Source organism: Panthera pardus, unplaced genomic scaffold (assembly GCF_024362965.1).
Source record: "Panthera pardus isolate Hobbes unplaced genomic scaffold, ASM2436296v1 HiC_scaffold_20, whole genome shotgun sequence".
Taxonomy (NCBI): domain Eukaryota; kingdom Metazoa; phylum Chordata; class Mammalia; order Carnivora; family Felidae; genus Panthera; species Panthera pardus.
In genome coordinates this window covers 35,020,589-35,031,754 of record NW_026526766.1, presented here as the reverse complement: position 1 = coordinate 35,031,754, position 11,166 = coordinate 35,020,589, and the positions used below count along the sequence as shown (strand labels likewise).

The following is an 11,166-nucleotide window of genomic DNA, read 5'->3' as shown; positions in this document are numbered from 1 at the left end:
GTCCAAAGATTTTAGACCATTTTGTTTCCATTTTCATTTTTTTCCATGTAAGTTTTTTATTTCTTCTTTGATTCCTTGGTTGACTCATTTATAGTCTAGTAGCAGGTTATGTAACCTCTGTGTATTTTTGCTCTTTCCAGATATTTTCTTGTGATTGATTTCTACTTTATAGTGTTGTGGTCAGACAAGATACATGGTATGACTTAGATTTTTTTTTATTTTGTTGAGACTTGTTTTGTGGCCTAATATGTGATCTGTTCTGGAGAATGTTCCATGTGTACCTGAAAAGAATGCATATTCTGATGTTTTAGGGTGGAATGTTCTGAATAGGTCTGTTAAATCCATCTGGATGGGCCTTTCTTTTGAATCACAATAATAGCAACACAAATGAAACTCTCCTATTCTTTTCCTTCGTGTTTTCTCAATATGTTGGTTTTAGCTGTAGAAATTCATCTGTATTTGATGAAAGGTTTTAAGGATTCTCTTCTCCCAAATTTTTGGCCTTTGCAGATATCCTTGAAGGAAATTTACCAACTAAAACATGGCATGTTTTTTAGGTTGTGAATCCCACTAAATTAATATCAAGGAAACATCATACTTTACAGGTTAAATATTCTAAGAAACATGATAGTAATGAGGTATTCTGAAATGAGCAAAACAATAATAATGCAAAATTACATTTTAGTTTATATTAGTGACAATTTACCTGTTCTCAAAAATTAGTTTTCTTTCATGTTGCCATGTATATTGTATCTTTATGTTAATAATCAATAGAAATGTAACTTAGTTTCACTTAAAATAGTTGTTAATTTGGTGTAAAGTAAAAATAAAATAATATTGAACACCTCATTTTCTTTAAAAATGATTTTAGGGGCTCTTGGGTGGCTCAGTTGGTTAATCATCTGACTTTGACTCAGGTCATGATCTCATGGTTCATGTGTTTGAGCCCCACATCGGGCTCTGTGCTGACAGCTCAAAGCCTGGAGCTGGCTTCAGATTCTGTGTCTCCCTGTCTCTCTGCCCCACCTACCCCCACTCACGCTTTGTCTCTCTTTCTCCCTCTCAAAAATAAACAGTAAAAAAATAATAAAAATAAAAAAAATAAAAATGATTTTAGTTAGCTATTGAATTATGATGAATTATTAAATTTCTAATAATGATAAGGTAAATAACCTGACACTTAAACTGAATTATTTCAAATGGGATAATATCTAACTTTGAATTTAGTTTTTTTTAAAGAATAAAATCAGATAATTTACTAGGATATTTTCTGATGTTGCAAAACATTTGAGAAAAGCAGTGGGAATACCATTATGTATAGAGTTCACATTGATGTAGTGTAAAAATCTTGATGACTAGCATCTGATCAACCTGTGTTTAATACATGGCTACATTAACTGCTAGATGGGCAATGTTTAAATAGATTAATTTCAACTAAAATATCCTTTCTCAAGAACCTTGACCAAGGTCAGTTCTCTTTTTCCTGGAAGAGTCACTCTATGTAAATGATCTGATCTCATGATTTGGAAAGGTTTGCGAAGCGCTGAGGTAAGAGGCGGCTCCACCTCCTCTGCTAAGACAGACAGGGTTTCTCAACATTAGCACATGATTGATATTTGGGCTACATGAATCTTTTTTGTGATGGGCTGTCCTGTGAATTAAAGGATGTTTAGCAGCGTCTATGGCCTCTACCCACTAGATGACAGTAGCAACTAGTAGCATGCTACCCCCAGCTGTGTTATATGTCCCCTGTCACAAGAATGGGGGTTAGGAAATTAGCCTTGGTAGAAAATCTCTGGGGCCCCTGACTGGCTCAGTCAGTGGAGCATGTGACTCTTGATCTCAGGGCGGTAGGTTTGAGCCCCACATTAGGTATAGAGATTCCTTAAAGATAAAATTAAAAAAATATCCCTGAGTTAAAACATTAAAATGATGTGAATTAGTCTCCAACCCTCCTTGAGTTCCACCACCAGATCTGTAAAAAGAGATTCTGATCAAAACATACTTTATAAAATATGTTGTGTACCTTTCAGGTTTGGCATTTAGTGCTTTCCTTATCCAGGGTATTGTTTTATTCCTGTCTTTTTTTTTTTTTTTTTCCTTTGTTTTTTTTTGTTTTGTTTTGTTTTGTTTTTTTTTTTGTTGTTGTTCATTTTCTCTTATCAAGTCATTTTCCCCCTTCCAATTCTACCCTGTACTTAGTTAACCCAATCTTCATATATTTTATTGATTTATATAGTTTATTGTCAAGTTAGCTAACATACAGGGTATACAGTGTGCTTTGGGAGTAGATTCCCATGATTCGTTACTTACATACAACACCCAGTGCTCATCCCAACAATCCTTCTCAATGTCCATCGTGCCCCCAACTCTCCACACCCATCAACTCTCAGTTTGTTCTCTTTATTTAAGAGTCTCTGATGGTTTGCCTCTCTCTCTGTAACTAATTTATTTTGTTTCACTTTTTGCTCGCAAAGTAGCTAAAGATTATCTGTTTGCTTTGTCAATCTAACTCTTCCTTATTGATACCAGGTCTTTCTATGATAAATTTATTATAGCCTGGCAATAACACTGGTAATCCAGTTTTGTACTGTCTCTTTGTCACATACTTTTGCTCCCATGGATATTAGACAATTGGATTCTTGCCTGACCTATGGAAAACGTTAAGTGCCTCCCTGTCATTTAAGAAGATTTTCTTTCTTCTAGTCATTCTGTATTTCTGTAAAATACAGAACATAGAATTCCAGATGTTAAATAACCATTTAAAATGCCTCATTGAAAAAAAATGCCACTTTTACTTTGATTTCTTTAGTGATTCTTTCATGAATGAAGTTTGTCATCCATAGTTACATTTATAAATTATTTGTCACAATTATAATATGAAAATATAATTATAATTATATTCAAATATAAGAAATACAAATGGAGATTTTCATACTCAAGAGATGATTAGTAAATTAGAAACATCATTTGAAATATTTTTTAAAAGTCCAAATTATTTAATAATTTTAAAGGGTTTTTGAAGAATTTTTACTTTTCAAATGTTTTGTAGTTTTTAATAGCCAATAATTATTGGCTACTTACTATGTCCTAGGAAGAGTTCTAAGCAATTTATTTGTATTAACTCATATAATCTTTGCAACAACTTCACTCTATGTAAAACAAACTTAGGCTCAGAAATGGTTTTGTAAATTGTCCAGTATAGCTAGTAATTCAGGGGCTAAGGTTCAAATCTAAGAAATGTGATCTTCTAGGTTTGGCCATAGAACAAAGAAAATAGCCTAAATGTGTGTGTGTGTGTGTGTGTGTGTGTGTGTATGTGTGCGCGCACGCGTGTGTGCACGCATTTGTCTGCATTTGTGTCCACGTCCGCCGTACTTGAATACTGGCTGAGGGAAAATTATGCGTGACCCAAAGGATTGATTCCCTTGGATTATCCAGGGACTTGTGTGACACTTCCATATAACATTGGAATCCCTTAATTCACAGTTTGAATTGAGTTTACTCAGGTGTCTTCTAGAGTTAAGATTCTTTGAGTTTGTGAACTTTAAATATGGAAGAAAAAACGTACTTTTACTTTATACATGCCATATATTTTATAATTTATTGATTGATTGATTGATTGATGTATGTATTCATGGTAAAACTTTTATTACAACATACTGGTGGAGATCACAAGGAAGTTCATGCCTTCTGATTTCTACCCCCCTCACATCTGGAAATTTCAAGTAGATAGAATGTCAAAAAAATATGGACAAAGTAAGTGGTTCTTTGATTTTACATTTAATTGAAGTTCTTGTAATCAGCGTTGTCACATTTGCAATGAGAATTCTTACATTTGGATCTGTGATTTTATGTGGATGGGTATCCATGTATTTGCAAATAGGACGCTGCCTCTAATAGAATAATAAAATTGAAAGAAATCATGGAAATATGGGTCTTTTATGCAGCAATATGTGATTCTGTTTCCTCTTTTGATTTCTGAAGTACCCAAGTTCATTTGAACACATTTAAATCTATTATCTGAACATACATTCTAGTTTCATTGCCTGAAAATTTAAAACATTATTATTACTGTGAAAATGATTCTCTTAATTGATGTTCCATTGCCACTTTTTGATGAACAAATATTATAGGATTTTTATTATCATAAAACCTGTTTAACCTACTTCCTCATCTTCCTATTCAGAACATAATAATTCATTTAGCAGTTTTGATAAGTGTTATCTGAGTTTTTGCCTGAAATTGACTGGAACTGAATCTACTTCCTATTCAGAACATAATAATTCATTTAGCAGTTTTGATAAGTGTTATCTGAGTTTTTGCCTGAAATTGACTGGAACTGAATCTACCTCTATGTTTATTTCTAGGAAAAAAATGCTTTTTTTTTTTTTTTAACGTTTTTTATTTATTTTTGGGACAGAGAGAGACAGAGCATGAACGGGGGAGGGGCAGAGAGAGAGGGAGACACAGAATCGGAAACAGGCTCCAGGCTCCGAGCCATCAGCCCAGAGCCTGACGCGGGGCTTGAACTCACGGACCGCGAGATCGTGACCTGGCTGAAGTCGGACGCTTAACCGACTGCGCCACCCAGGCGCCCCTTAAGATATAAAGGAATAAAGCTCATTTAGAGATTCAGATTGAGAAGTATATTAGAATATTTATACCTTATTCTTTTTTCCTTAATGAACTAAAGCAAAAAAATAAATACAAAAGTATTTTTGGAAGTTAATAGATAGATACTAATATTGAGCAATGGTTGAGCATTAAAACATGTTCTTGTTTTAATTTTATGTTTTGGTATTTCTCAATCTGTTATACTAAGTGTATTAATGAAAACATTATATATATATATTTTTTACAATAGGTTCCTGTCCTGAGACCACAGCATGATGTGCCTTGGACAAAGGTATGCACATTTAAAGTATATTTCAAATATTCTCCACAAGTAAAGTATATAAATAAAAAATGTTTTCATAGTAAAAAAGTTATAGTAATTATATTATTGTTATGTGTTTAGATATATTCAATTATAGTACATGTTCATGTCATGATAAACTAACCTGATAAAACATGATACTAGTGAGAAAACATCAGAATCAAAAATCTGATTATTAAACACATATCATTTCCTGAGCAATGAAAGTCTTAATCCATACAACACATAATCAAAGAATAGTTATAACTAATGCCCTTGACAGTAAAAGAATGATACTATTCAAAGTTTAATGGAAGTTGTGTAAACTAGTATTTAATGACTCTGATGATTCAGTTATTGAAGATAGAATATATGAAAGTGAATTATATCAGTCAAGATCTACCTTAGAGTGCCTAGGATTTGGGGGCACCAGATAGTGACATTACAAGTGGATTTGAGAAGAAGATGCAAACAGCAAGATACATAGAGCTCAGTAAGAATTATATAAATGCACTACAGGAAAGCTAAGGAGGAGAGTATAAGGCCAATACAGGATGCCTTTAATTTCAAATGGAATATTATTGTAAAAAAAATGTGGAAAAGAACATTATAAATATCATGAATTGTAATAACCTTGAATCCTGAGAGGGAGCCAAAAAGAAAAATTATACAATGAATAAAAAGTACATAGTGGGAACTCCAGGAGTAAAGACAAAAGGAACTAAGATTCTTAGGGATAGTAATGGAGAAAGAAGAAGGAGCTGGAAATGGATCCCACCTACAGGAGCTATTAAAACCATTCCTTCTCTATGGAGGAAGTAGCAAGAAAAAATTTGCTTAAAGTAGCACATATGGAATTTGAGTTCTAGGATAAGGTACTGAAAGAAAGTTTGTCATTTCTTTGGAGGTATTTAAATAATGAATGGAATTACAGATGTCTGCTTATAGTTTCTCTAAAATTCTCTAGATCATTTACCCTATTTTGCATCCTTCCACCCCACAATGAAATGGGTGAAACAGTTCTTTTATTATTTTTGTGTGAAAAAAATCATTTTATATTTAAAGGAAAGTGGAAAGTAGGTTTGTGGTTATAAGAAAAATGTAGATATATATCTCAATAACAATTGATATCCTATTTTATGCAAGCATAATACTTGGGGAAATACACTTATATACTCATGTTTATATTTTACATTTGACCCAAAACATACTGTATGTGTTCTGGCATATTAGTTCTCTATGAAAAATAAACGTCTAAAAGCATATCCACATAAATAATATTCAATATATGAATAATTGATTTTTAAAAATTGAAACATGCTTCTAGTTTTTTGTTTTGTTTTGTTTTGTTTGGAGTATGACTCCTGACTCTATTTTTCATATAGTTTTTTCTCTTAGTCACTTTCAGTACCTATTCAGAGACTGGTGTGATTTCAGAATATCCATGTAAAATATGCCAGCTGCTGTGCTCTGCCAGACAGAATGAATGGCTGCAGGCACAAATCTCTGTTGTGTCAAGGCTTTGGCATGACATTTGGCAGGGAGCGAAATCAAACACAACACAATGCAAATAATCATGGTTTCCCATAGATATGTAGCCTCAAACTCAAGCCTGCTGTTAGTCTTTACTACTCTTTTCCCTCTTTTTCTAGGGAACAGCGTTTCTAGTAATGAACTGAAAACTATGGTATTTCCTGGTGTTCTCATAGTGTAAAGAAATAGGAAGATTGTGGCTTTGAAACTGGGCCTTCTTATCTTTTAAGTGTGGCTCTCTCACTAACTAGTTGTGGAATCCTGGACAACTTACTTCAAATGAATTCAAAATGAATTTACTAATAATTATCACAGGGGTTGTGCGGGTATTAAAATGATAAAATTGTCCATAGAAACTCTTCCACCTGTTAAATAATTAAATGCTATTCTAGCCCTTCCCATTTTTATAATGAGATGGGTTTTGCATGAAACTTCTTAATCATCGTCTCAATCATATTGTGAATGCAAGAGGAATTACTCTAATAACATTTTTAAATTTCAGGCTATGTAAGCATGTGCAGTAATATTTGTCTTCATCTTTGGGTGGGTACTCTTTCTAGTGAAGGAAGAGTTGTTGCAAATTTCTTGATTTTTTTTTTCTATTTGCTTCCTTTTTTAAAGAGTTGCATGTGATAAGAGGGTTTTTATGTTGTGTAAGAGTGTTTTGAATCTCCTTAATTTAATTTTAGGTTTTGTTAGTGTACTCAAGGATGGAAAAACACATAGTAAAATATAGATGGATTAGCAAAACTATACCTTCATAGCATACCCACACTTGGTTTTTAGTTCAGTAGCTCAGTTCAACTTCCTTACTGAGAAATTATTATGTATTATATATACTGGGCTAGATGCTAAAGGTGCAAAGAAGAAGGAGATGTGTATTCTGCTGTATAAGGGAATTATAATCTAGAAGGGAGGATACATGTGAACATCATTTTAAAACAATGTGGTAACAGTACAATGGAGAGGTTCCAGTAAAGGGCCATATAGAAAAGCATTTCAATTAAGTTGGCTTCCTGGAGGGGTTGACACTTCAAGTATCTTGAATGGTGATGATGAACTGATCAATATATAAAGTCAAATATAAAGTCAAATATAAAGACAGGATGGTGGAAAGAGGTCAAGAATAGGACTAAAACACTGAAAGTAGTAGTAAAGGTACAGATTTGAAATTAGAAAGTAAAACCCCCCCAATTTGTTCTTGAAGGTATATATTTAAGATCTATATATCTTTTTGTTAGGGGATAGGCTTCAAGAAGAATACATACAAGACTGTAAAAAAAATTCAACATCATTAACAGTGGTTATCTCTATGTAGTATACCTAGATATATGTGTGACTTTTGTTTTTTATTGAAACTCTGATATGTGTTCTACATTTTATATAACAAACATTGTGAACACATTCTAATGTGGCTCCCATGATCCTGCCTCTTGATGTTCATACCTTGAGTGTGGACAGATCCTCTTGCTTGCATCTAATGAGCAGCATATATAGAAGGTGATAGCATATTAGTCCTATGATTATGTTATGCTGATAGGTGTTTATAATTCTGATGGGTGTTAATGATATCACATTATAGTTTTAATTTTAATTTTGCTAATGGCTAATGATTTTGAACATATTTTCATGTGCTCATGTGGCATCTGTATCTTTGATGAAATGTCTGTTCATGTTGCTTGCCCATTTTATAACTGATTGTTTTATTTATTTATCCTTTCATTTTTTAAAAAATTGTTTAATGTTTATTTTTGAGAGAGAGAGAGAGAGAGCGCACATGCACAAGTGGGGGAGGGGCAGAGAGAGAGGGAAACACAGAATCCGAAGCAGGCTCCAGGCTCTGAGCTGTCAGCACAGAGCCTGATGCAGGGTTCGAACTCATGAACCGTGAGATCATGACCTAAGACAAATTTGGGCGCTCAATCAACTGAGTCACCCAGATGCCCCTATTTATTTATTCATTCATTTTAATGTTTATTTATTTATTTTGAGAGAAGGAGGGAGAGAGAGAGAGCATGAACATGAGTGGGGAGGGACAGAGAGAGACTCCAAAGCAGTTCTTTGCCCAGCAAAGAGCCCCATGTGAGATCATGACCTGAGCTGAAATCAAGAGTTAGATGGTTAACCAACAGACCCAGCCAGGGGCCCCTAACCGGATTGTTTTTAAAGTGTTGAGTTTTGAAATCTTATGAATCTTATTGAATACATACATTGGCTGATAGAGAAGGTGAAGAGATATTAACTGGAAATACGGACAGGTAAGCAGTCAGGAAGCAGGTGGCATATATGTCTGAAGCCCTGGGGGGAGATCAAGGATAGAAATAAAGATTAAAGGAATGCCTGGCTCAGTCAGTTAAGCGTCCAACTTCGGCTCAGGTCATGATCTCAGTTTGTGAATTCGAACCCAGCGTCAGGCTCTGTGGTGACAGTGCAGAGCCTGGAACCTGCTTCAGATTCTGTGCCTTCCTTTCTCTCTGCCCCTCCCCACTTGCACTCTATCTCTGTCTCCCAGAAATAAAGATTAAAAAATTTTTGAAAAGAAATAAAGATTAAAATAATGTCATAGTCAAGATGAAATTGAAGCATGTCTTGAAGGACAGTAACTTCAAGCCCTTATATTTTCCTGAAGCACAGAATGGTCCCTTACTCTCAAAATTTTATTGTATGTTATTAAGTAAATGTTCTTTAATTCCCTGGACTTGAAATTTTATATAAAACATTAAGGTTTTCTCATTTACCATAGACCTTTAATACTACCAGTATGTGAGTAGTGTCAATAAGATATGAAATTTTCAGTGGAAAAACTAAATTGAAGTTTTGGTGTGTGGCATAGACACAGGGAGAGACGAAAAGCTTGATCTGGTCAGGCTAAGATCTGGAGCTCAGATTATCTACAGAAATAGAGTAGATATTTTGTAAAGACTTCTTTCTCTAGATACTATAACAAAGTTCAGTTCAGAAGGCAAATCCATTATCTGAGATGTATGGTGATACATCCATGGAAATCCAGTAAAGCAGGCTAGATTGGGAGTTTATCATGAACAAATGTACAACACCAGGTGAGAGAAGGAAAGGAAGGAGTCTCTGAAAGTCTAGAAAGACTAGAGCATGTTGGCTAATTGAGGACATCAGGGGGCAAAGTAACAATCCATCATTCAAGAGAGACATTAACTATTTTCAGATACCTGCCTCATGTGCTAATCTTTGTAATAGATTCAGTTTATACTTGAAAATGAAAATTAATATGGTGCTGGTATAAACCAAACATAAGTCCACTCAGTGGAACAAGGGACAAAAGGCTCCCCCACTGTACTAGCATTAACCCTTTAGTTGCTAGGTTTTGGGGGCTTCTGAAGGATAGGCCAAGACTGTAAGGGCAGTGGGAAGAAGGGGGATTTGAGTCAGTGCCTGTTTACCAGTTGTATCTAAGTTTTTTAATATTTTAATAACCAGGTCAGCCACTACCAGAACAGATGGGCCAAATACAGCCTGGACTATATACCTATTAGTAGAGAGTCTCAGTGGAGTGGACTAGAAATAGAATGACTAGGGGTGCCTGGGTGGTTCGGTTGGTTAAGCATCTGACTTTGATTTCAGTTCAGGTCAGGATCCCACAGTCCTGAGATTGAGCCCCTAGTGGGGCTCTGTGCTGGGCATGGGGCCTACTTAAGATTCTCTCTTTCTTCCTCTGTCCTTCCCCTGCTTATGCTTTCTCTCCTTCACACAAATATATAGATAGATATAGATAGATATAGAAATAGAACTATATAGATAGAGATAGAGATAGAGATAGAGATAGAGATAGAGATAGAGATAGAGAAATATATAGAGATAGAGATAGAGATAGATAGATAGAATAATGACTAAAGATAGGGAGCAAGGGACCTCCTTGTTCAAAGACAGAAACTTGTAGAAGGATTACTTTTGAAAGTTATTTTACTACAGAGATCATCAAAATTGGCTTGATAAGAGTCTGAAATACTGAAAGTATAAAACATGATTTTTGTGTCCATTAAACACTATCTACCATGCTCTGGCAAACCCACTTCTTACTGGGTAGTGTGCTTACTACCTTCATCATATTTGGGGATCCCAAATATTTTCAGCCACTTTTTGCTGTGAAAATGTGTTTTTTTTTCTTATTAAGAATTCTGATTATTTTCAAGTTTCAGCCTCATATTTAATTCAGAGATTCTCATCTTGCCTGGGCACAGCCTAGACTTGATGTTCTAGTTGTTCTGAATGTGTTTGGGGTAGTAGGCGATGGGGATGAGTGGGAGTGAAGGAATGGGAGGAGGGTGCCAAAATGCCCTGCTTCCTCATGCCTCTTCCTCCTTCCCTGTTAATTGTTTGGATTGGGTAGAGAAAGGAGGAGGGACACAAAGTTCTCACATGTAACTGCCTTCGGCAAGTGGCTATCCACTCTCCACTGATTGTCACTGCTGCTCTATCTTTGGCATGCGTGCTTTCTATGAACCTGGAAACAATTTGTGCCATCAGTATGCTTTTGGTGGTACTTCAGAGCATCTTGTTAGGGCTATGACTGGGTAGCTTCCTGGTACTTCAGACCTGGCCCAGATTCAGCCTCTTTCTACCTCTCCTCACCTCCCATCAGTGTCCATATGTGGCCACATCACAGACTTGACATATGAAAAGAAATGTGGTTCCCTATTGCTCTCAATGACATAAGAATTGTCTTAAACTAAAAGTAAACA

At 35.0% G+C, this 11,166-nt stretch overlaps 1 protein-coding gene across 26 annotated transcripts in view; it reads left to right on the top strand.

Annotated features, from left to right (window-relative positions):
• The first annotated feature begins 4,856 nt into the window (after positions 1–4,856).
• The window catches only part of PTPRD (protein tyrosine phosphatase receptor type D), a 1,374,111-nt gene continuing 1,367,801 nt past the window's right edge, over positions 4,857–11,166 (top strand). For 22 of the 26 annotated variants that reach the window (XM_053907924.1, XM_053907923.1, XM_053907918.1 and 19 more), the window contains exon 1: positions 4,857–4,909. The gene's annotated coding sequence lies outside the window, so the exon portion shown is untranslated. The remainder of the gene's footprint in view (positions 4,910–11,166) is intronic. The other 4 variants (XM_053907927.1, XM_053907929.1, XM_053907928.1 and 1 more) reach the window with 2 other exon arrangements.